This window comes from Belonocnema kinseyi, chromosome 7 (assembly GCF_010883055.1).
Source record: "Belonocnema kinseyi isolate 2016_QV_RU_SX_M_011 chromosome 7, B_treatae_v1, whole genome shotgun sequence".
Taxonomy (NCBI): Eukaryota; Metazoa; Arthropoda; class Insecta; order Hymenoptera; family Cynipidae; genus Belonocnema; species Belonocnema kinseyi.
The window spans coordinates 56,622,189-56,644,852 of NC_046663.1; the positions used below are offsets into that span (position 1 = coordinate 56,622,189).

Here is a 22,664-nt window from a genome sequence, read left to right on the forward strand (position 1 = left end):
CAAATAAAGCTAAAATGGCAATACATAATTCCATATTTGTACCGACAGTACTATACGGTAGCGAGACATGGACTTATCAAGAAAAAGATAAGAGTAAAATTATCGCAATTGACTTGAGATTCATGCGCATAATATGGGGGAAAACCCTAATGGACAAAGTAAGTAACGAGACATTTCTAAAAGAATGTGGTGCAGAAGAGACGCTAGTAGACACATGGGAAAGAAATCGGTTAAGATGGTTCGGACATGTTGAGAGAATGCCAAATGAGCGACTAACGGAACAAGTGTATCAAGGTAAAGTAAATGGCAACGTGCCCAGAGGTAGACCGCGGAAAGAATGGTTAGAATGTGTGAATGAGACCCTACTTAGAAGAGACATAAGAAGTCACAGAAACACGAGAGCTTGCATAAAAAATGCATGGACATAAAAGAAGTTAGAGAAGTATGCCACGACAGGAAAGTATGGCGGCAAATAGTTAATAAAAAGAGTGTCAGTAGAGTGAATGAGGCCTGAAACAAAGACCTTGGCTACTAATGGACCCAAATGGGGAACCTTACATAACGACTTCGTGAGGTTCTTCGCTTGGAGTGATTGCTAGAGAGATTGATCAGCAACCTGGGTCGGAGCAGTGTTGCGGAACGAACGTGTTATTTACTTAAATAGCACGAGAATTCTGGATCAATCTGAAAAATCTCTATCCCTTCCACACACTACTCCTTTCCCCTACCGAGTGAGTCACGCCTACCCCGAAAGGGAAATGACTTAATGGTGTAATAATAATAATAATAATAATAATAAAAGTACATTTAATTGTAATCGTTAAAGAATGGAAACGTACTATTTTCTCAGGTCGTCAGTACTAATTTAAAAAAATAGCCTGAAAATAAAAAAGAGAATGGTGATCAAAGCAGTTTATATAGGGGCCATCCATATTCCACGTGGACAATTTTTCACCACTTTTTTACCCCCTTCCCTCACCCCTCGTGGAAAACCGTGAAATCTTGACCCCCCCCCCCCGTACTTTGTCCACGTGGACATATTTGATGAAAATATAGATATTATTAGCCTTAAAAATGTCTTGGAGCTCGCGACAATTCATGGACGTCATTTTAGTACTCACTAAAATTTCAGATTCTTTTGTTTTCACAGTCAACAGTTCGAAATTCTTTGACTGGCTAACAGCTGTTGGTGCATTTTGCAACAATTTATTGTTAAACTGGTTGAACATTCCAGTGAAAAAACGTCATTTTAGTACTCTTGAAACCCACGGGGGATGGTTGTTTGAATGCTAAGAACTAACAGTAAGTTTGACTGACAACTTCTCAGTGGTGCCAAACTTGTCTGGCATGCTGTCAAACATGCTAAAACTTCGAGTGCAAAAACGTCATTTTAATACTCTTGAAACCCTTTGGGGATGATTTTTCAGGTGCAAAGAACTAACAAAAATTTTGCCTGGCAGCTCCTGAGTGGTGCCAAACTTGACTGGCCGCCTGTCAAACATTTAAAAAAAATGACAGGATGACAATTAGTACCTTCATTTTAATACTCTTGAAACCCATAGGGGATGATTGTTCAGATGCAAACAGCTAACAAGCAATTTGACTGGCAGCTACTGAGTCGTGCCAAAGTTGACTGGCAGGCTGTCAAAAATGTCAAAAATCCGAGTGAAAAAACGTCATTTTAGTACTCATGAAACCCATTAAGGATAATTCCTTAGGTGCAAACAACCAGCAAGAAGTTTCACTGACAGCCCCTTAAACGTGTCAAAGTTGACTCGCAGGCTGTCAAAAATTTCAAAAATTCGAGTAAAAAACGTAATTTTAGTATTCTTGAAACCCATTGGGGATAATTTGGTAGGTGAAAATAACTAGCAAGAAGTTGGAGTGGCAGCTCCTGAGAGTTGCCAAAGTTGACTGGCAGACTGTCAAAAATTCGAGTGAAAAAAAACGTAATTTTAATACTCTTGAAACCCATTGGAGATACTTGTTTAGGTAAAAGCAACTAACAAGAAATTTGCCTAGCAGTTTCTCGGTGGTGCCAAAGTTCACTGGCAGGCTGTCAAACATGACAAAAATTTAAGTGAAGAAATGTCATTTTAGTACCCTTGAAACCCATTGTTCGCAGATGTGAATTTACGTAAAAAGTGAGATTTTCGTAGTTTCTTTTTTCATATACATATTAGTTTTAGAGAAGTATCCTATAGATGAAAATTTTAGTTAATGAAAAGGACAAAACTTTTATTCGGCTGCCGATTAGAATGTCAGTCAACTTTGGTACCACTCAGAAGCTGCCAGTCAAATTGCTTGTTAGTTGTTTGCACCAAAACAATCATCCCCTGTGGGTTTCAAGAGTACTAAACTAAAGGTTCTAATTGTCATCCTGTCTTTTTTTTTATATATTTGACAGCCTACACGTCAAGTTTGGCACCACTCTGGAGCTGAAAGTCAAAATTTTGGTTAGTTCTTTGCACCTAAAAAATCATCCCCAATGGGTTTCAAGAGTATTAAAATGACGTTTCTTCACACGAATTTTTGGCATGTTTGACAGCCTGCCAGTCAACTTTGGCACCACTCAGGAGCTGCCAGTCAAACTTCTTGTTAGTTTTTAGCATTCAAGCAATCATTCCAAGTTGGTTTGAAGAGTACTAAAATGACGTTTTTTCACTCGAATTTTTAACCAGTTTAACGATAAATTGATGCAAAATGCACCAACAGCTGTTAGTCAGTCAACGAATTTCGAACTGTTGACTATGAAAGCAAAAGGGTCTGAAATTTTATTGAGTACTAAAATGACGTCCATAGAATTGTCGCGAGCTCCCGGACTACAAGAAGTCCAAATGGAGCGATGAATTGGCTGAAAAAATTCGGATTAGCTTAAGAACGTGAGCTTAAACATGACTTTAGTTTCAAATAAAAAGTCGTGAAAAAAATTATAATAAAAATAAAGATAAAAATGAAAATTATAATGTGCGCCAGCACAATATAAAATTTCGAGTATACCTAGAATACCTTATCTCATTTCAGTATATTTTGCACAGATTTAGAGAAATGTGTGTCCACGTGGATTCTAGTCGGACCCCCCCCGGCCCCCCTCGTGGGCAAGCGTGGAATTTTTCCATACCCCCCCCCCCCTAAAGTGTCCACGTGGTATATGGATGGCCCCATAGGAAATCTCCCTCGTGTCGTGACCGTCTCCTGAACCTAATCACGGTATATATCAATTTATAAATGCTCTACATAAAAGTAGAACCCTCTGGGTTTAAAAAATAAGACAAAAATACCCCAGAATCAATATTCACAGTAATTAAAAAACTTACATTAGTCCATGCATGATCCGAATTGACATAATCCAATCAATACTATATATTATATTAGGAAAATCGGGACCTGTTCATTTTTCGGAACGGATAAAATTTAAGAAAGGTAAAATTTCAGAATGGGTTATAAAACATAATGATAAAACTTAGGAATAACGTAAATTCGGAAAAAGGAATAAATCAGAAATCCAAAACTCTGACTAGTATTTATTCGGAAACCAAAGTAGCGGAATGGGTAAAAATTCGGAAACGTTAAAATTAGGAGGGTGAACAATTAGGAATAAGTAAAAATACGGAGAGGAAAAGTTCGGAAAGTAGAAAAATTCGGAATAGTAAATAAATGTTGCTATTAGCAGGTCTATAGTTTTTTTATTTATGGTAGCATACAAATATTTATCACAGTAAATTTAAATAGCATATCATAATAAATTTATGAAATCCGTCATTTTAAATTTTTCACGAAAAAATAATTATTTTCTATCATTATATAATTTAAAAACAATTCGCAACGTGCAACATAAATTTATTATGATATGACATTTAAATTCACTGCGATAAACATTTGTTTGCTACCAAAAATAAGCAATTATACACCTGCTAATAGGTATATTTATTAACAATTCCGAATTTTTCCTCTCCGTATATGTACATATTCCTAATTTTTCACCCTCCTAATTTTAACACTTCTGAATTTTCACCCATTCCGCTTCTTTTGTTTCCGAAGAAATACCTTTCAGAGTTTTGGATTTCCGACTTATTGCTCTTTTCTACTTTTTGCTATTCCTAAGTTTTACCATTATGTATTATAAACCATTCTGAAATTTTAATTTTCTTAATTTTTACCGTTCCGAAAAATGAACGGCCCCCGGAAAATCAATATAATTAACAAATTTTAAAAAATTACCATTTGTTGCAATAAAAAATACGACGACCCGATTCTCTGATTTAAGATAAAGAAAGCTCATGTGTAATCAACAAAAAGCGGAAAAAATTGTTTTTAAGCAGACTTTAAAAATGTTTAATTCATAATTATTTTTAATAAAATAAGGACAATAATAAGTCGATGAAGGTGGATATAATATGAATGCAACTAATACTTCAATAATATTTGTATAAAAAATTCAAAATTTTATATTTATTTGATAAAATACAGTAAGATCGCTTTCCTTTCTCGTCAAGATTACTTATCAGATAAAATAAAAATAATCATCATTGATGATTTAAGTTGCTATTATAAATTACTATATTACATGATTAATCAAGCGTTTAATATGATATCACAGATGAAATTTGGAATTTGTCCAATCTACGAGAATAATTTCAAAAACCAAATATTTTTATTTCCGTTCAGAGAGAATAATGTGCACATTGCTTCAGGGGCTATTGATACACGTGAAGAAAGAACACAGTTCATAGGTATTCTAATAATAAATTCTTTTTTTAATATTTTATTATTTAGTTTCAACATTTTTTAATTATTTTTTTAAATTGAAGTAGAAGCCAATTATTTTCGAAAAACAAAGCTACAAGATTTTTCATTAGTACTTCTCAATGATAGTAAGAAATTAATAAAATTTCACTATTTGAACAAAATAAAAATTCAATTGGGTCAAACAGACGTGCCCATATGTTTGGAACCATTTTTTAAATTTTCAACACAATAATTAAATTTTTTAAATAATAAGACCGCTGAATACAAGTCATGTAGTGGGTCACGTGACACTCTGGTACATGCTCTTAAGGTGCTAAAAATTCGAGAATGAATAAATGTCAGTTTAATTCTATAAGGATCTAGCTTACACCCGAAATATAGGAAATAGTTTAAAGATAACGGAAAAAAAATCTTAATTACAACAACAAAATTTCACAAATAAACAAAATACTTTTTATAATATATCAGAAATTGTATTTTGTAGTCTTTACACTCACAGGTAATATTTTCTTTTTTTTTAAATGAATTTTTTAAATCGTTTTTGAAAAACAAATTTCATATTGGCAGTACCCAAAAAGTTTCAAATTTCATCAAATCTATATTTTGAAAGAGTGAGGATAGTAAATATAAATATAAAATAAATAAAAATATAGAAAAAAATAAATTACAAATATTTGTTAACTTTTAATACGTTAGTTAAATTATGATTACATGTGTTTATAACAAAGTTGTTGTAAAATTCACTTACTATCGTAATCATCATTCAAAATTCAATTTATTAATCTCTAATACCAAATAAATTTAAAAGTACACATAGATTTTTTGCTCGAAATCTTGAACATCTACATTTCGATTAACATTGTTTGGAATCCTTAAAAAAATGTAATTGTCTTTGAATGCCTTAAAAATTTCTGAATATCTTGTCAATGCAATTAGAAATGTTTTGAAATATTTATCAATTCTCTCCGAAAATTCATTTTACAAAATAATATATTCTTAAAACACTTCTAAATTTTGTTTTGAAATCTTCAAAGATTTACATTTTGTTTTAAGTTTGCTTGAAATCTTTTTTAATTTTAAATTATTTCTTAATATTTCCAAAACTTTTACTCCTTCTAATTGTAACTTTTAAAATTATTCGAATTTTGCCTAATATTAAAAAGAAACTCTTTATAAACTTCTAAACCTTCTAAATATCATTAAAAATAATTTTTTTTAAAATAAAATTAAACAAAATTCTGTATTAATAAAAAAAAAAATTCTTAAAATCTTCCTGATTATCTTTAAGCAAATTTGAAAACTTATTTAAATGTTTTGGAATATTTTTTTTAATTAATGTTTTAACATAATTCTCTCGGAAACTTACAAGAATCTTAGAAAGCTTCTAAACTTTTTGTAAAAATCTTCATGAATCTACATTTTGTTGTAGATATTTAAAAATATTTTCAAGGTTTAAATTAATGTCTTAATCTTTCTAAAACTTTCAAATATCTCTTAAGCTCACTTCACTTTTTTCTGTAAATTTTTAATCTTTCAAAATTGAACATTTTTGCATTAGAATATGCTCAATTTTTTCGCAATTTTAAGAAATCATTTAAAATCTGTTTAAATGTTCTCTTAACATTCATGTTTAAAACTTAAAAATCATTAAAAATTTTCCCTTAAATCTTAAGACATTATTTTTATTCTCTTAAAAACTTTCAAAAGTCTTAAAAATCTCCCTTTTTATAATTGTGAAGAAATCTACATTTATACACTTCGCAATTTCAGTTTTTCTCAGTTTGTGTCCATAACTTCATTTTTTCGTCTGTTTAAAAGTGTTGAAAAGTAAAAAAAAATTATAGTTTGATAGCTAAATGTTAAGAATATAATTATTTTCCATTATTAAGAAATCATTAACAATTCAAATTAGTCCAATTAATTATTAGAATTATTATGAAATAAAATATCTTATTTAGAAATTTTAATTTGAAAAATTGATGATGCGGAAAATTCGTGATCTTTATTAACAGATAAACATACTGAAAACAGTCACGAAAAGTCATTTTCACGCAGAGTCGCAACCAATTAGGGTTTCGACAACAATCTATGCGAGATTTCGTTACTAAAACTTTTTAAGAAAATTATAAAAATTTAAACTTATTCGTCTTATTATAACGACTAATAAAAAATATCGAATTTTTCAAAACTTTAGATGTGATTCTTGATTCGAACTTTTATTCCCGGGTTTTCCCGGTTTTATTTTAATGCCCGGCTATTTTAAGGGGTTTCTAGTTAGCAGACGCCCCTTTTGACAGATACTAAGTATTTAAAAAATTATTAAATTTAAACAAAATTTCTGCGTATAATTCTCTGCCAACATTTAAAAATTGACCTTCATGCACCGTTACTTCCGCATGATAAGCACAGCCTGTTCCCGGCTAACGTTCCACTCTCCTTCGTTATCACGTGCAGTTTTCGACTCTGACTTCACAAACTCTCACTGAATATACGCTTTTCGTGAAAAAAATAAATAAATTTAAAAAGATCTAAAATTTTATTTTCTATTTTACCACTTTTTATGCTGCTCAGTTTATTGCATTGAACCGTCAAGCTTCAGAAAAATTTTAATGTTGAATTTTCTTGATAAAATCTGTTCTTTTGCAGGAATAAACACAACTTGAGCAAAAAGTATTTTTTTAACAGTACGAGTGAGAAAATACCCTAACTGTCAATTAAACTGAGAATTCCCTCTTTAATGTAAATCCTCGTTTGTCTTTTAGCCCCTTCAATGAGTTTCAAAAGTAACGATCACTAATGAAGTCTTTGAAAAGCCCCTGCAGTTTAATCTTTATACTAAGTTTCTTTGAAAAACGGATCAAAAACTAATTAAAATTAAATCAGGCGACGTATCAGGTTTGCGAAATTGAAACCAATACGCGTATCTAGAGATAAAAATTTATACCGCATAGTAGAGTGATAAGCCAGATTGGTTGACGATGATTCTAGGTTATTCAATCGAACCGACTGAGAACTATGCTTATTGAGATTTGGGTCAATATTCGTTGCGATTAATATTCTTTTTAAGTAATTAACTAATGGATTGCTTGATGGGATCGAATCATGAATGAGTGATATAACCCCTTTCAGGATTCCATTTCTTGATTAAATATTTATAGTTTATGTAATATTTAAGGATAATTATAAGTGAATGAGCTATGTAATTAAATATTTCAAGAATTCTGTTTGGCTCTTATCATCCAGGGTCTTTGAAACAGTAACAAAAGTTTAATTAGAGCCAAAAGAGATTTTGGCTACATTATTATTATTAAACAAAATTCAATATCCGGTTGCTTTGAACTTTAAAAATCGAAGGTTATAAAAGTTTTTTATTCAAACGCTCAATAACTTGCACGAATTAAATGAAATATTTTAACACTTTTCAAATGAAGAATTTTAGATTAAATGACATAGAACTGCAAAATTTTATATTTTAAACTATAATGAATTGTACAGTTCCCAAGATTTTTAAGCAAAAATTTTTTATTTAAACTATCATTGTCAATACCTTGAATTGAAGAATAAATCGATAAATTTTCAAATTTACATCATTTAAATTTTTTTAACAAAAAACTTTCTAAATTAGAAGTTAAATCTTTGTATTTCAAATAAAACAAATCAATGTTTATTCAAATATTATTTACACATAAATTTTTTTCAAATCTTTTCAAATCATATTTTTTAAATTGTTTTTTATTAATAACAAATTATTTTAATGCTTCGTATGTGTACGAACAAATATTTAACTAACTTGAAGACATTCAAAATCCTTAAAGAGTTTGAAAATTTTATTAAGAAATCTTAAAAAATCTACATTTTGCTTTAAATTTTTTGAAATGTTTTCCAATTTTTTATTATTTTTCAAATTTGTTAACTTATAAATTTTGTTAAAATAATTTAAATTTTTCTTAAAATATTGTTATAATCCAAAATAATTAAACAAATTTAATTAATTTTTTTTTAACTGAACACTTTCTAAATTAAAACTTAAATTATTTTAACTTTAAGTCGCTACGAATTAATAATTATTTAAATGTTAGTTGAATGCAAAAACTTTGTTTTATTTTTTTCTTAATAATGTGATGTTAAAAAATTTTTTTTAAAGTTAAAAATCATTTTGAATCTACAGGGATCTCAAAAAAATTAGTTCACTTAAAACCTCCGAAATCCTTGAAAAGCTTCAACATTTCATTTAAATTCATTTTAATTTTGTTAACTGATTTTTTTAAAATTATTAATTGTTTAATTTTTATTCACACAAGAAATTTGAAAATGTCACTGACAAATTAAATATTTTTGAAGAGACCATTTATGGCTTTTTCACATAGTACAGATTCAAGTTGTTTCGTATAGAATATTTTATTTATAATTGATTATTTTAAATGAATGAATATTGCTTATTATGAAAAAATGTACTTGTTCGTGATTATGAATTTTTTAATTTAATGAGTTAAAAATGGGATATTTGAGACTCTAACAACACTTGAATAGGATTTGTCATTTAACAAAAAAGTTTAATTATGAATATAATAATTTTTAATTATTTTAAAATTTAAAATAGTTTATAAACTTTCAATCAGACGAATACTTTTATTTAAATACTAAGATATTCGACTTGAAACAGTTGAATTTTTTCACGTTAAATTCTTTAAATTGTTTGATTTTTAAAATATTAAGATTTATTAGTTTATGATTCAATTCCATACATTAAAAACTTTTAAAATTTCATTTAAAAAAGATCCATTTAAAAAGAGAAAAATTTAACTTGAAATTTTAAAAAAGTTTTAATCGAACTTATTTTATATTTGTGATACATATTTCAAGCGACTGAATAGATTTTTCTTCTGAAAAATTGTAAGATTTTCGGTTGAAAGAATAATTCACTATTACTTTCCGGTTCGAAAATTCCCGGTTTCCCATAATTTTAGGACGGGAAAATAAACACAAGATTCAGAATGTTGTAATAAACGTTACACGAAATGTTTGAAAATTGGTGCAAAATCCTGAAGTCTTGGACAGTCAAGTAAACTCTCCAAAATTTATTTTTGCGCGAATATTTTATTTAATTTAAAAATAGGGCGAAAAAATACATAGGACACCGCTGAAAATTCGTGGCGTCCTTTAATATCATTTCCCTAAAAATCTTCGAATTTTAATATTTTAAAGCAAGGAGATTGAAATTAAATAATTAAAAATATAATTAAAGAAATAACTAAGGCGCTAAATTTATAAAGTTTAAACTCATTTAAAGATTTTTACAAAAATATTTATTCAGAAACTACGTTATCTCTTGTATAACTATTTGCAGGTCCCGCTATTTTTATCCAAAAAATCTGGGAATTCATACAGAAGTTTCAATTGTTTATTAACTTCCTTGAAAAACACAAAATAATAATAATAATAATATTGGTAAATATGAAAAAGTAGACTAGTGAATTATAAATGTATTTGAATTTAAAAAAATTATTCAATACGTTTTAAAAGCGGCATTTTGTTTACACTATAGGGATTTATTTTTGTCCGAAATATATTAATTTCCTTTCCTTTTTATTAATTACTCTCCACCGACGCACCCGTTTCCTCGCACTACACTTCCAGCCGAAGAGCACATATTTTCCAAACTTCAACCCCAAGAAAACTAAAAAAAATTCGATGGAAAGAGGCCACTTAAAATATCTCAGTTACCTGCAGGATTCGCGTTGATTCAGACTGGTGCAACTTATCTGGAAAGAGCAGGAGAATGTTCCTTAAAAATCGAACTAAACAAAACTAATATTCACGTGGCACGTTATACGTTCACTCACACTTGTTATCAATCATCGGTAATTCGTGGATTTTTAATAAGAATTCAAGCAACAAATCTAGCAATTAACTAGACTTTTTTAAACCTTCGACAAATTGAATAAGATAGAAGGGAAGAAAACAAGAAAGCACTGACACTGACAAACTATTGTTCGAAAAGGATGAGAAGGAATCGAAGCGAAATTCTGAGTCAAGAAAATCGACATGGGTCGATTTTAAATCAGACTAAAAATTTACTATTATTTATAACTATTTTTTATAATGGGGGAAACTCTGATAGTGAGAAAGACTAAATAGGCAACCGCGTGGCTGCCAGTATCGCGTCGCACTGCTGCTTCGCGGTAGCCAACCCCTTCTTGCCTCTTCTTCTCTACCACCGAGCTTTCCGCCCCCACCACCATGACTGAAATCCTTAGAGGTTCTACGCCCATCGTATGTGGATCAAATTCGGGAAAACTAGTCGGAAAGTCGAAGGCTTGCAATTTTAGACGCTTGCATAGTCGGTAATAAGACAGAACTTGGGGGAAGGACCAGCCCCCTGTTCCTAGATTTTATAAAATACCTACAGCAGTCTTCTGGGATTTATTATCGATCATGTGATCACGGTGCGCCACTCGGGAAAGAAATTGCTGCATGTGAAGTTGATGATTCGTCTAGGAAAAGGAGAAATCCGAGTATCAGGGTGGCCTAAAAACTACATTTTCAAAATCCCTGATTTCTCTGATTAATTTTTCATTTCTCCTGACCATTAATATTTAAAGACCAGTGTAAAACCTGGTTACGTTTTTAAAATACCGCTGCGAATTACTATGGGTTTATTCACTGTAGGTGTAATTACTTGTGCATCTTTCATTAGCGCTTTGCTTCGTCATCAAATCAATTTGCTTCCTCGTAGAAGTAAGTTTTTCCCAAATGAAAGCAAAATTGAGACTTTACATATTTTGCAAGCTAATGGTTCCGCACTAGGGTGGTCAAGAAATAGAATGAAAATTCTTTTTCGGATTCTCTTGCACATTGCCCAGAAATTTGTAACTCAAAATTTCTCTTAAAAAATAACTAGAATACGAATAAAATATTAGTTTTATATATAACTTTAATAAGTCTGTTTTATCGGATCCCAAAAAAAAAACCACATTGAAAAAATTAGTTTTGCGATTTTAGCAATTTTCTCTTCGAATAAAATTAGAAGCTCATTTTTTATTGAATTTTTAATTAAAGTCAACAGAATGAATTGTTTTAAGCAACATATTACAATTGGCTATAATATTTAATTTGTATAATTCTACAAAGTTGCGTTTTTTTTAATTTTCTATTACAGTCAAACTCTTCAATAGCTCTCACTTCTATAGCCCTTCCGAGAATTGAGGCCGCACCGCATATAGGTATAACAGGACTGCGCGGGGTGTGCGGAATATGTGGCTGTCACTCAGGCGAGCACTCAAGCAAGAAAAAACCAAAGCGGAGCGGGCTATAATGAGTTAGTTCCCACCCAACATCAGCCCCAAAATCGACGCTATATAAGAGTTTCACTGTATTTGTCTACTTTTTACTTAGACTCAGTTAATAATTAATTCAATTAAGGAAAAATAATCATTCGTTGAAGTTTCTTCTGAAAATTTTAACTTTTTACCCACGTTTTACTTTCGTAAAGTAATATAAAATGCAAGATAGCATAGTTGCTTAAACAATATATTATTGTTTATAACTATCTTCCATTAGAGTAATGCTAGAAATCTCCTTTTTTCTGAAATCATTATAGTTTTGCTTTCACTTTTCAGTTACGCAGAAATAATAAGTGAACCTCAAAAAGAATTTTTTTTTTAAATTGTGTTGTATTGTTCTAAGTGATTTATTTTTTCTCTTATCTTAATGGTTAAGCAAAATTAATTTAAACAAAAAAGCTATCTTACACAAGAGACAAAAGAAGAATAAAATAATTAGGAGATTAGGGGTAGGTGGAAGGACTAAGTCTGCAAAAAAAATAACTTGTTGAAAATTTCTTTGTCTCTTATGTTCAATTGTTATTTGTTTATAACTTAAAATGCATAGCAAAATTTAAAATTTCAGAAAAAAAACCGCAAGTGTCTAGCATTTATCTGAGGGAAGATATTTATAAACAAGAACACAATGTTTAAAAAAGTAATTTTCATTAACTCTCATTAATTATTACCTCACTAGGTCAAACATAGACAAAAAGTTAAACATTTCATAAATAAACCGCCACTATCCGGCAATAATATATAGATAGTTATGAACAATAATAATTTGTTTAAACAATTGTTTTTACTCAATTTCATTAATTATTAAGTCATTTTAAGTAAAAATAGACAAATAGTTACAAATTTCAGAAAAACCCGCAACTTCCTACCATTAAGCAAACATAATATTCTTCAGAATTAAAATAAATTGTTTAAACAATTATTTTTGTCAACTTAAATCAATTATTAATTCACTTTGATTTAAAGATGGGAAAAAAGTTAAAAATTTCAGAAAAAATCGCAACTATGTAGTATTAAGATAGAAGAAGGCAGCTGTAAAGAATTATAATTTACTTAAAGAATTATTTTTGCCATTGACTTAAATAATAACTCACTCTCAGTGAATAGTGAACAAAAAGTTGAAAATTAAAGAAAGAAATCGAAGTCTCTACCATTATTAAAATAGAATATTAAATTGTTCAAAAAATTATGTTTTTCAATATTATTTAAGTATTACCTTACTCTAATTAAAAATTCTGCAAAAAGTCGAAATTTTTTGGAAACTGCGACTTTTTAAGTCTATTCTAAAATAAAATTCTAAAAACAATAAGAAATTACTTAAATTAAATTAAATTACTTAAATTACTTAAACTTAAAATTAATTAGCCCCAAAAACTAGAAAAATCCATTTTTCCACTTATGGAGTTTTTTGGAACCCTATAAAAAAGACTTATAACGGTGATATTTAAAAAGTAATATTTTATTTGTATTCTTGGGTTCTTTTTGAAGAGAAATGTTGATTTTCAACTCAATTCAGCTAATATTGACGATTCGGAATAAATCTTATGACAAAAAACGTCTTTTTTCATTCCCATCCTAATAAGAAGGTATTGGTTTTATGTAAAATTTCACATTGTCGGCTTTTATCAAATCGCCACGTTTTGAGTCCCACTGATTCAGAAAAAAACGATTTTTACGAAGATGTTTGTCTGTCTGTAGTCTATATTCTGTAGGCACGATAACTTTCGATAAATGGATCAGATTGGATTCTGTTTTGGCACACTTTTTTAAGGCCTAAAAGGAAAGAACAAGTTCGTAAACCAGCTATTTGGGATAAAAATTCAAAAAGCGACCGCGTTTTCAAAATTTTTGTAACTACTTTTTTTCAATATTTCAAAATCCTATGTACGGTTATTCATAGAACTTAGAAACTCAAATAATTTATCCTTGTGACTTTTTTCTCTAAAAAGAAAATTATCAGAGTAAGAGCATTTTCAGTATCCAAAAAAACAAACTAAAATGAACATTTTAAGCCAAACAACGCATGATATGAAGAAAAGTTAAGAAAAGAAAAATCATTGTTTTTTGAAAGCCCTACAAGATTATGATAAAAACTTTTTTAATTTGATTGAAAAGTTGAAAATTCAAATTTTGATCTACCAAAAACAATGAACAATCCAAAAATTCCATTTCTTGGTCAAACTATGCAAGATACGAAAAAATGTATAAACTAAAATTGCGCATGCTGAAAAGCCCTACAAATTCATAATGAATCACTTTTCGATAGGATGCGTATTTTTTGTTTTTAGTCGTAAAAAACAACATTAAGAATAAAAAAAAAAAATCTTTTTGAACTAACGACACAAGCTACGAAAAAAATTAGACAAACCTTGTTCATCCAAAAATGAGCTATAATTTTTTATAGGACACATAGTTTTTGCTTTAGTCGTAAAAAATAACATTCAAAATAAAAATATTAAATTTTTTTAAAAGAACAACACAAGTACTAACTAAAATTAACAAACAAGAGTTGTTCGCCTAATAGGATCTATAAATTTATTATTAATCATTTTTCGATAGGACGAGTAGATTTTCTTTCAATCGTAAAAAATAAGATTAAAAATAAGAAAATTAAATTTTTGGAAAAAGGACAAAAAAGACGAAAGAGGACATAGGATCCCATATAGGACCCTATATAGGTTCCTGTATTAAGCCCTATGCAAATGCTTAGAATACAATTTAAAGCAAAATAAGTAACAAATATAAAAATAATCATGATAAATACTATTTGCTCTTTATTTTGCAATTTCTTAATAAGCAATCCCAGGCAGAGTTACATAAAAAATGTATTATATTTGATATAAAAGTGTTGTGTCTAATAAAGAAAAATTGACATTTTGGACAAAATTGAGTGCAAAGTACGAGATACGTGATGAGAATGTGTTCGTTAAAGCCGAAAGAGCTTTAACAAAAGAGAGTTCAAAATCACAAAACTACAGTTGTCAGTCCGTTGACCTTTGATTTTAAAAGGCCTGTGGCCTGTGCGCAAATGCCAGTGAAATGCAAAGACCGAGCGCGGAGTGCGATTGCCATCAGTCGCGTGCCGTAGGTGCGCTCAAACTCTTGAGCGAAGGTTATTAATAGGTTGATTATTAATATACTATTAATAGGTTATGCTACGTCATGAAGGGCTCTCAAATTGAGCAATCGATGTGTCTCGAAGACGCGAATAAATATATCACATACATACTTTTGCATCTTTAATATTAAATATTTTAACCTCCTCAACAATATAAATAATATATATTTTTAATTTATAAATCAGTATTGCTAGATCATGGGAATTAATTTAAGGTTCGTCAGTAGGTTATTTGACGTGTCTCCAAGACGCGAACAAAAATGTTAGATACAGGACTGTAGTATTTTTAATAAAAACCAAGTTTTTCTCAAATGTAAGCAGAATACACATATTTTTTCGACAGTACATACATCGATACTGCTGGGACGTGAAAGGTTCAACAATAGGTCGATCGATTCATCTTGAAGATGCGAACAAATACATTATATATAGAATTGCTGTATTTTAAATATCAAAAAAGTTTTCCTTATATAGACGGAACAAACCATTTCTTTAAAAACTTCATAATTCGGTACTGATAGCTAATAAAAGTTTCAACAATAAGTCGATCGATGCATCTCGAAGATGCGACTAAATACACTAGATATAGTATTCATGTATATATTGAATATTAAAAGAGTTTCTCTCATACGCTGAGAAAAAAGATTACTTTATTCATAGAAATACTTTACTGAATACGTCTAATCAAATATTTTTTTGATGTAAAGATATTTTGCTCATAACAAAAGTAATTTTCTTATTTAAAAAACATTATTTCTTGAAATAAGAAAAATTGTCTTCGATCAAAACAATATTTGATTGGACGTATTCAGTACTACGTTTCTTTGAATCAAGTAGTCTTTTTTCTCAGTGTATAAACAGAATAATCTTTTTTTTTTCTTAATTCGTAAACCGATACTGGTAGATCATATAAGTTTTAACATAAGGTCAGTCGATATGCGTCTCAAAGACGTTAACAAATACCAGATATCGTATTGTTGTGTTCCGAATATAAAAAAAAAATTTCTGATATAAAGGTACATTTTTTTTAAATCTCCAAACTAAGAAAAAAACTACTTCTAAATGGTCGATCTAGGTCTTTTACTTCTTGAGGTATGGTGAACAGATAAAAGTTGCATAACTACACACAGAAACAAACAAATTCGCGCGCGATGATTTATAAAAATTGAATTTTCGAGCTCCTGCGGTCAAATTGTATTGAAATGTGAAAAAATAGGTTTGAAAATGTCGGTCGCCACAAATCTACCTGAAAAATATGCAGAAAAAATAGCAATTTTTCTATTTGACGTTCCTGGTGTTCGTCAATAAGAAGAAAATGAATACACCTGCATTTTAATGGGTAACATTAGTTAAAGATATTTTGCCATGATATAGTAAGCAAAAAAATTATGTATATGCAAATTATTAGTTGAAATTGTGTTTTCCATCATTTTCAATAATTTGACGTTTTTTAAATTATATTGCAAGAAGAATTTGTATGAAAACTATATTACAATAGAAAAAATTCTACTAAGATTATTCTTGGTAATATTATAAGCATATATAATAAATATATAATATAATATATATATAATAAATATATAAATTATTGATAATTTTAGCAACGTATTATTTAAACGTATTATTTAAAAATCAAATATGATGAAGAAATACATCATTCAGAGATTTGCCGACGAAAAGGTTTAATTTTTCACGATAATTTCTGCAACAGTCATAAAAAGTTGATATATTGTATTAACAAATTTCGTTGCACAGACAAAAGTTGAAGAAAAAGGTAATTCCACTGTAACATGTAGTTGCAGTAGTTGCAGCCTAATAAAAACAATAAACTTAATGAAAGACTAAAACTGAGAGGACTCACATGAAAAAAAACGATTTTTTTGGCAAAAAATAACTAAATAATGTATTTTCATGAAATTTGTTTAAAGAAGTCATGCAACTTCTCAAGCTATAATAAATTTTAATAAAATTATCATAAAGTTCCCAAATAAAAAAACTGGCAATACTTACGTTTAAAAATCAATTTTTCCCGTCATGAAATGCCCGAATAATGCATTTGTTTGTTCAATTTATTTTAAAAGAACATACAATTTATTTTCTAATTATGAATGTTACTTAAATTTTTTGTGAATTTCGAATTAGAAGAACTACAATTAAAAAAAAAATTATTGCTGAGAAATGCCAAAACAATGCATTTGTTTATTGAACTTGATTTAAAAAAATCATACGGTTCAGCAACTAATTATACAGCCCTACAAAAAAAATTCTGCAACCTGAGCTAAACCAAATTACCTATACGATTTTGAGTTCGCTGAATCGAATCCGCGTTCAGTTTGACTCCATCTGATCAGGATCAAGATCAGTTGAAGATCAAAGTGAAGAAAGCCATTTGATCTTATGAAATCATTGAATCAGAGAAAACCTCTACACTCAGACGTTTTTTATAGTCACTGAATCCGAAACCGGGGTCATTTTGAACCCATCAAATCAGGATCAAGATCATGTGAAAGTCAAAATGAGAAAAAATGATTGAATCAGCGTGAACCACTATTTTAAGGCGTTTTGGGAGTCGCTTAATCCGAATCCAGGGTCATTTTTAACCCATTAGGTTGGGATGAAGGTCATCCTAAGGTCAAACTTTATCAAACATGAAATTCTCAGTTTTAAGCTTTAGATGACCTTTATTCCGACCTGATGGGGTACACATGAAATCGGATTCGGATTAAGTAACCCCAACATCGTCTTAATGTAGTGGTTCGCGCCGAGTCCATCGTTATTTCTCATTTTGACCTTCACTTAACCTTGTCCCTAACCTTAGGGGGTCAATCCGACCCTGGATTCGGTTTCAGCGACCCTAAAGACGTTTAAAAGTATAGAGGTTTTCGCCAATGAAATTGTTTTCTCCCTTTTGACTATCAATTGACCTTGATCCTGGCCTGATGGGGTCAAACGGACCCCGGATTCAGATTTCGCGACCTCGAAAACGTATGGTTATAGTGGTTTAGCTCGGATTGCAGAAAACCAATTTTTTGTGGGGCTGCGTTTTGATTGGTGTTGGCATTATCACGAAATTCTCAATTAAAAGGACTGACATTGAAAAATATCGTATTTTATTGTCGTCAACGCCCAAATACTGTATTTGTTTATTAAATTTACTTAAACAAACCATTCAATTTATCACCAAATTATAAATACTGCTAAAATCATTATAAAGTTGTCGATTAAAAGGACTGATATTGAAAAAAAAACGATTTTTTTCGTTGACAAATGTCCGAATAATGCATTCGTATAATAAATTTAATATTCTTATTTAATATTTATAATATTGTTTTGAATCAAAATTTTTGCAAAATAACTGGAAATGTCAAATCACTCATACACCCGTACCCCTTTACCAATGTTTCGGGGGGGGGGGGAGGCATCCCTGTGACTGGTCACAAAAATAATGTTAGCTAGTTATACTACTAGTTACTAGTTACTACTACTACTACTACTACTACTACTACTACTACTACTACTACTACTACTACTACTACTACTACTAGTTACTACTACTACTAGTTACTAGTTACTACTACTATACTAGTTATAGCTACATATACATATACCTTTTTCCAACGACTCCTGGAGGCGGGAAGTCACCCCTGTGACTGGTCAAAAAGATAATGTAAGGTCGCACCCCTACACCTTTTCCAACGTCTCGTTGGGGCGGGAAGGCATCCCTTTACCATTTACCTTTGCCATTTAATTTTACCATTCCCTTTGCCATTTCTCTTTACAATTATTTTCTTTCACAATGATTTTCATTTAGAATGTGAAGAGTCATGGCTTCTGCGTTTTTTTTTTAATGAAGACCGATATATCTCTGATTTTTTGGGAAACCATCACTTGCAGAAAAAAATGTTTGAAGCAAGAAATGTATATTTAGATGTGATCTACAACTTTTCTTAAAAATATTTTTTGGATTTTGCGTATTACCTGAGATAAACCCAAAAAAAAAAAATTTTCCGATAATTCCGACCGTCGGAAATGTCAAATATGAAAAAGGAATATTTTTTGGTCATATTTGTGTATAAAAAAATCGAAAAACTAACTTAAAAATCGGACTCGACAACAATCTGGACAATTTCATCAGTTTAATTTTTTTGCATCAAAATTGGTCTGTACGTTATTTTAAACCAACACGCCTTTTTGAATTAAACCAATTTTTAAAAAAGTCTCTATTAAGGATCATGTGACGGTAATTACAAGAAGTTTATAACGGCCCGTGCAGAAATTTCCCCATCCTTCCTTATTTGAAGTTGGGTGCCAATGGGGTCCCTATCATAATATCTAGTCTAGAAAAAGATGGTTAGGGCCGCTATCGGAATATCTAGTACAGAAAAAACTATTTGGGGCCTCTATCAGAATATCTAATCTAGAAAAAACAGATGGGTGCCCTATCAGGTTCTAGTTAAGAATTTCGTGCTTCAACGCCCAAATAATGCATTTGTTTATTAAATTTACTTAAACAAACAATTCAATTTATCACCAAATTATAAATACTGCTAAAATCATTATAAAGTTGTCAATTAAAAGGACTGATGTCAAATCACTGATACAACCGTACCCCTTTACCAATGTTTCGGGGGGAAGGGGGGAGGCATCCCTGCGACTGGTCACAAAAATAATGTTAGGTCCCCACTACCCTTTTTCCAACGACTCCTGGAGGCGGGAAGTCACCCCTGTGACTTGTCAAAAAAATAATGTAAGGTCGCACCCCTACACCTTTTCCAACGTCTCGTTGGGGCGGGAAGGCATCCCTTTACCATTTACCTTTGCCATTTCATTTTACCATTCCCTTTGCCATTTCTCTTTACAATTATTTTCTTTCGCAATGATTTTCATTTAGACTGTGAAGAGACATTGCTTATGCGTTTTTTTTTGTTATGAAAACCGATATATCTCTGATTTTCTGGGAAACTATCACTTGCTAAAAAAAAATGTTTGAAGCAAGAAATGTGTATTTAGATGTGTTCTACAACTTTTATTTAAAATATTTTTTGGATTTTGCATATTACCTGAGATAAAACCAAAAAACCAAAATTTTCCATTAATTCCGACCGTCGGAAATGTCAAATATAAGAAGGGAATATTTTTTGGTCATATTTGTGTATACAAAAATCGAAAAACTAACTTAAAAATCGGACTCGACAACAATCTGGACAATTTCATCAGTTTAATTTTTTTTGCATCAAAATTGGTCTGTACGTTATTTTGAACCAACACGCCTTTTTGAATTAAACCAATTTTTAAAAAAATCTCTATTAAGGATCATGTGGCGGTAATTACAAGAAGTTTATAACGGCCCGTGCAGAAATTTCCCCATCCTTCCTTATTTGAAGTTGGGTGCCAATGGGGTCCCTATCATAATATCTAGTCTAGAAAAAGATGCTTAGGGCCGCTATCGGAATATCTAGTACAGAAAAAACTGTTTGGGGCCTCTATCAGAATATCTAATCTAGAAAAAACAGATGGGTGCCCTATCAGGTTCTAGTTAAGAATTTCGTGCCTCGTACAGGTATAGCAAATCTATCTTATCCTGTTTTTGTTTTAAGAAAAAAATTCCATCCCTGTGAAAAACTATAATTGTTCAGAAACAATTACATTTCCTTTCATTATAAAAGGTTTTAAAGTAGTCTACAACGGGCAAAAACAAAATATTACAGGAAGACAAATTTCAATCGATTAAAATTATTTATTTAGAAATTATTTTATTGATATTCCTGTTAACAGTTCGTATATTTTACATGTAAATAACGTCGTATAATATTAAATATTTAATTAGAAAAAGAGAGTTCAAAATTTTTTGATCTATAGCTTATGAGTATGGATTTTTCATCGACTATCAACTCGAAGGTTTAGCCTAATAGTTAAGACTCCCGACTGCTAGGCGATAGATTTAGGTATAGATGTAGGTGTTCAATACTTCACAGCGTTAGAAATTTTATTTGTAACATAATGTTTAAAAATTTAATATATGTATTCACTCTAAATAGGGCTTAATATTTAAAGTCAAAATACTCGCAATCAATTAATATTTATTTTTAAATACATTTTTTGTCATATCAATTAAATATTTATCAGATAAGAGAAAGGGTCTAGACGGGGCGTTACTAATCATCGAGCAATAAAAGGGCACTCTCGTTACGACCTGCTCAGAAATTCTAGCTAGAACCTGGCTAACACAGCGTTACAGAACTAGAAAGGCCCTCTAAATTTTTCCTGACGAGCGCCCGATTAGAAATGAATAAAACTTAATAAAGCTGAATAAAACAATTTTAAACAAATACATTTTTTATTTTTTATTTTCAAGGCTGTACAGCTTAATTTTCCTGAAAAAAGTAAATAGGTGACCTATTTAGACCGAAAAAGTGAGGCAAAGGGACCAACTTCTAACACAAACAATGACTTTAAGTCACTAATGTGCATTAATAATAGCACTCATGTTCTTTTCAATTTAAAAGAATTCAAAATAATTCTATGTAATTTACAAGAATATCAGGTGAATTTTAAAACGTTCAAGATAAATGCTTAACACTTCAAACCAATTTAAGTTAAAATCAAATTAATTGAAAAAATTGAAAAATTATATTCCTTGCAGTAAGAATGAATTAAATTTAGAGAAATTTAAAAATAATAACAAGAATGCGATGAAATTCATAAAAAATCAAGGTCATATTAAAAAAAAAACCTTAAGCGAATTAAGAACAATTTCAAAAAATCATTGAATTATGAAAATCAACTATATTTTGTCTGAGTCGAAATCATGTCAAAGTTAAGTATCAAATCGTCATATGATGGAGATTGTAGTTCTAACGTCAGTCCCACCAAAAACTTCAGTTAATAAGGGAGGATTGGGAGAGGGGGGGAAGTAGAACTGGAACCGAGAGAGTCGTCTTGGGTTTGTGTTTTTGTTATCATGGTGAGAAGGTCACCAGCCTACTAGAGGCTTTCAGAGACTATTTTAGGAGACAATTCGGAGATGAAGCTATAGGACACCACAACTGCGATGTTGAACACGATGCGATGGAGAACTCAATTGAAAAAGTCTGTGTCACTGAGGTTAGGGATATAATTAAGAACTTGAAAAACGGTAAGGCTGCCGGGGTAGACGGTATTAACGCTGAAATGCTTAAACACGGTGGCGCGTGCATACCGCATAGGCTGTGCGAATTGATCAATTCATATTTCGAGATGGGAGACGTCCCAGACGATTGGAAAGAAGCGATTATCGTACCAATATACAAGAGAAAGGGAGATAAAGGTGAGTGCAATAATTACAGAGGGATTAGCTTATCAAGCACCGTAAGTACAATATATTCAAAAATACTTATTCGTAGGGTAATGAAAATAACAGAAGCAAAGATTTGAGAAGTCCAAAGTGGGTTTATGCCAGGAAGGTCATGTACGGATCA

The 22,664-nt window shown here is 30.4% G+C and overlaps 1 protein-coding gene across 1 annotated transcript in view; it reads right to left on the reverse strand.

Annotated features, from left to right (window-relative positions):
- The window catches only part of LOC117177185 (synaptotagmin-7), an 858,402-nt gene extending 847,816 nt beyond the window's left edge, over positions 1-10,586 (reverse strand). Inside the window, exon 1 of the mRNA XM_033367709.1 lies at positions 10,474-10,586. The gene's annotated coding sequence lies outside the window, so the exon portion shown is untranslated. The remainder of the gene's footprint in view (positions 1-10,473) is intronic.
- Between the last annotated feature and the right edge of the window lie 12,078 nt (positions 10,587-22,664).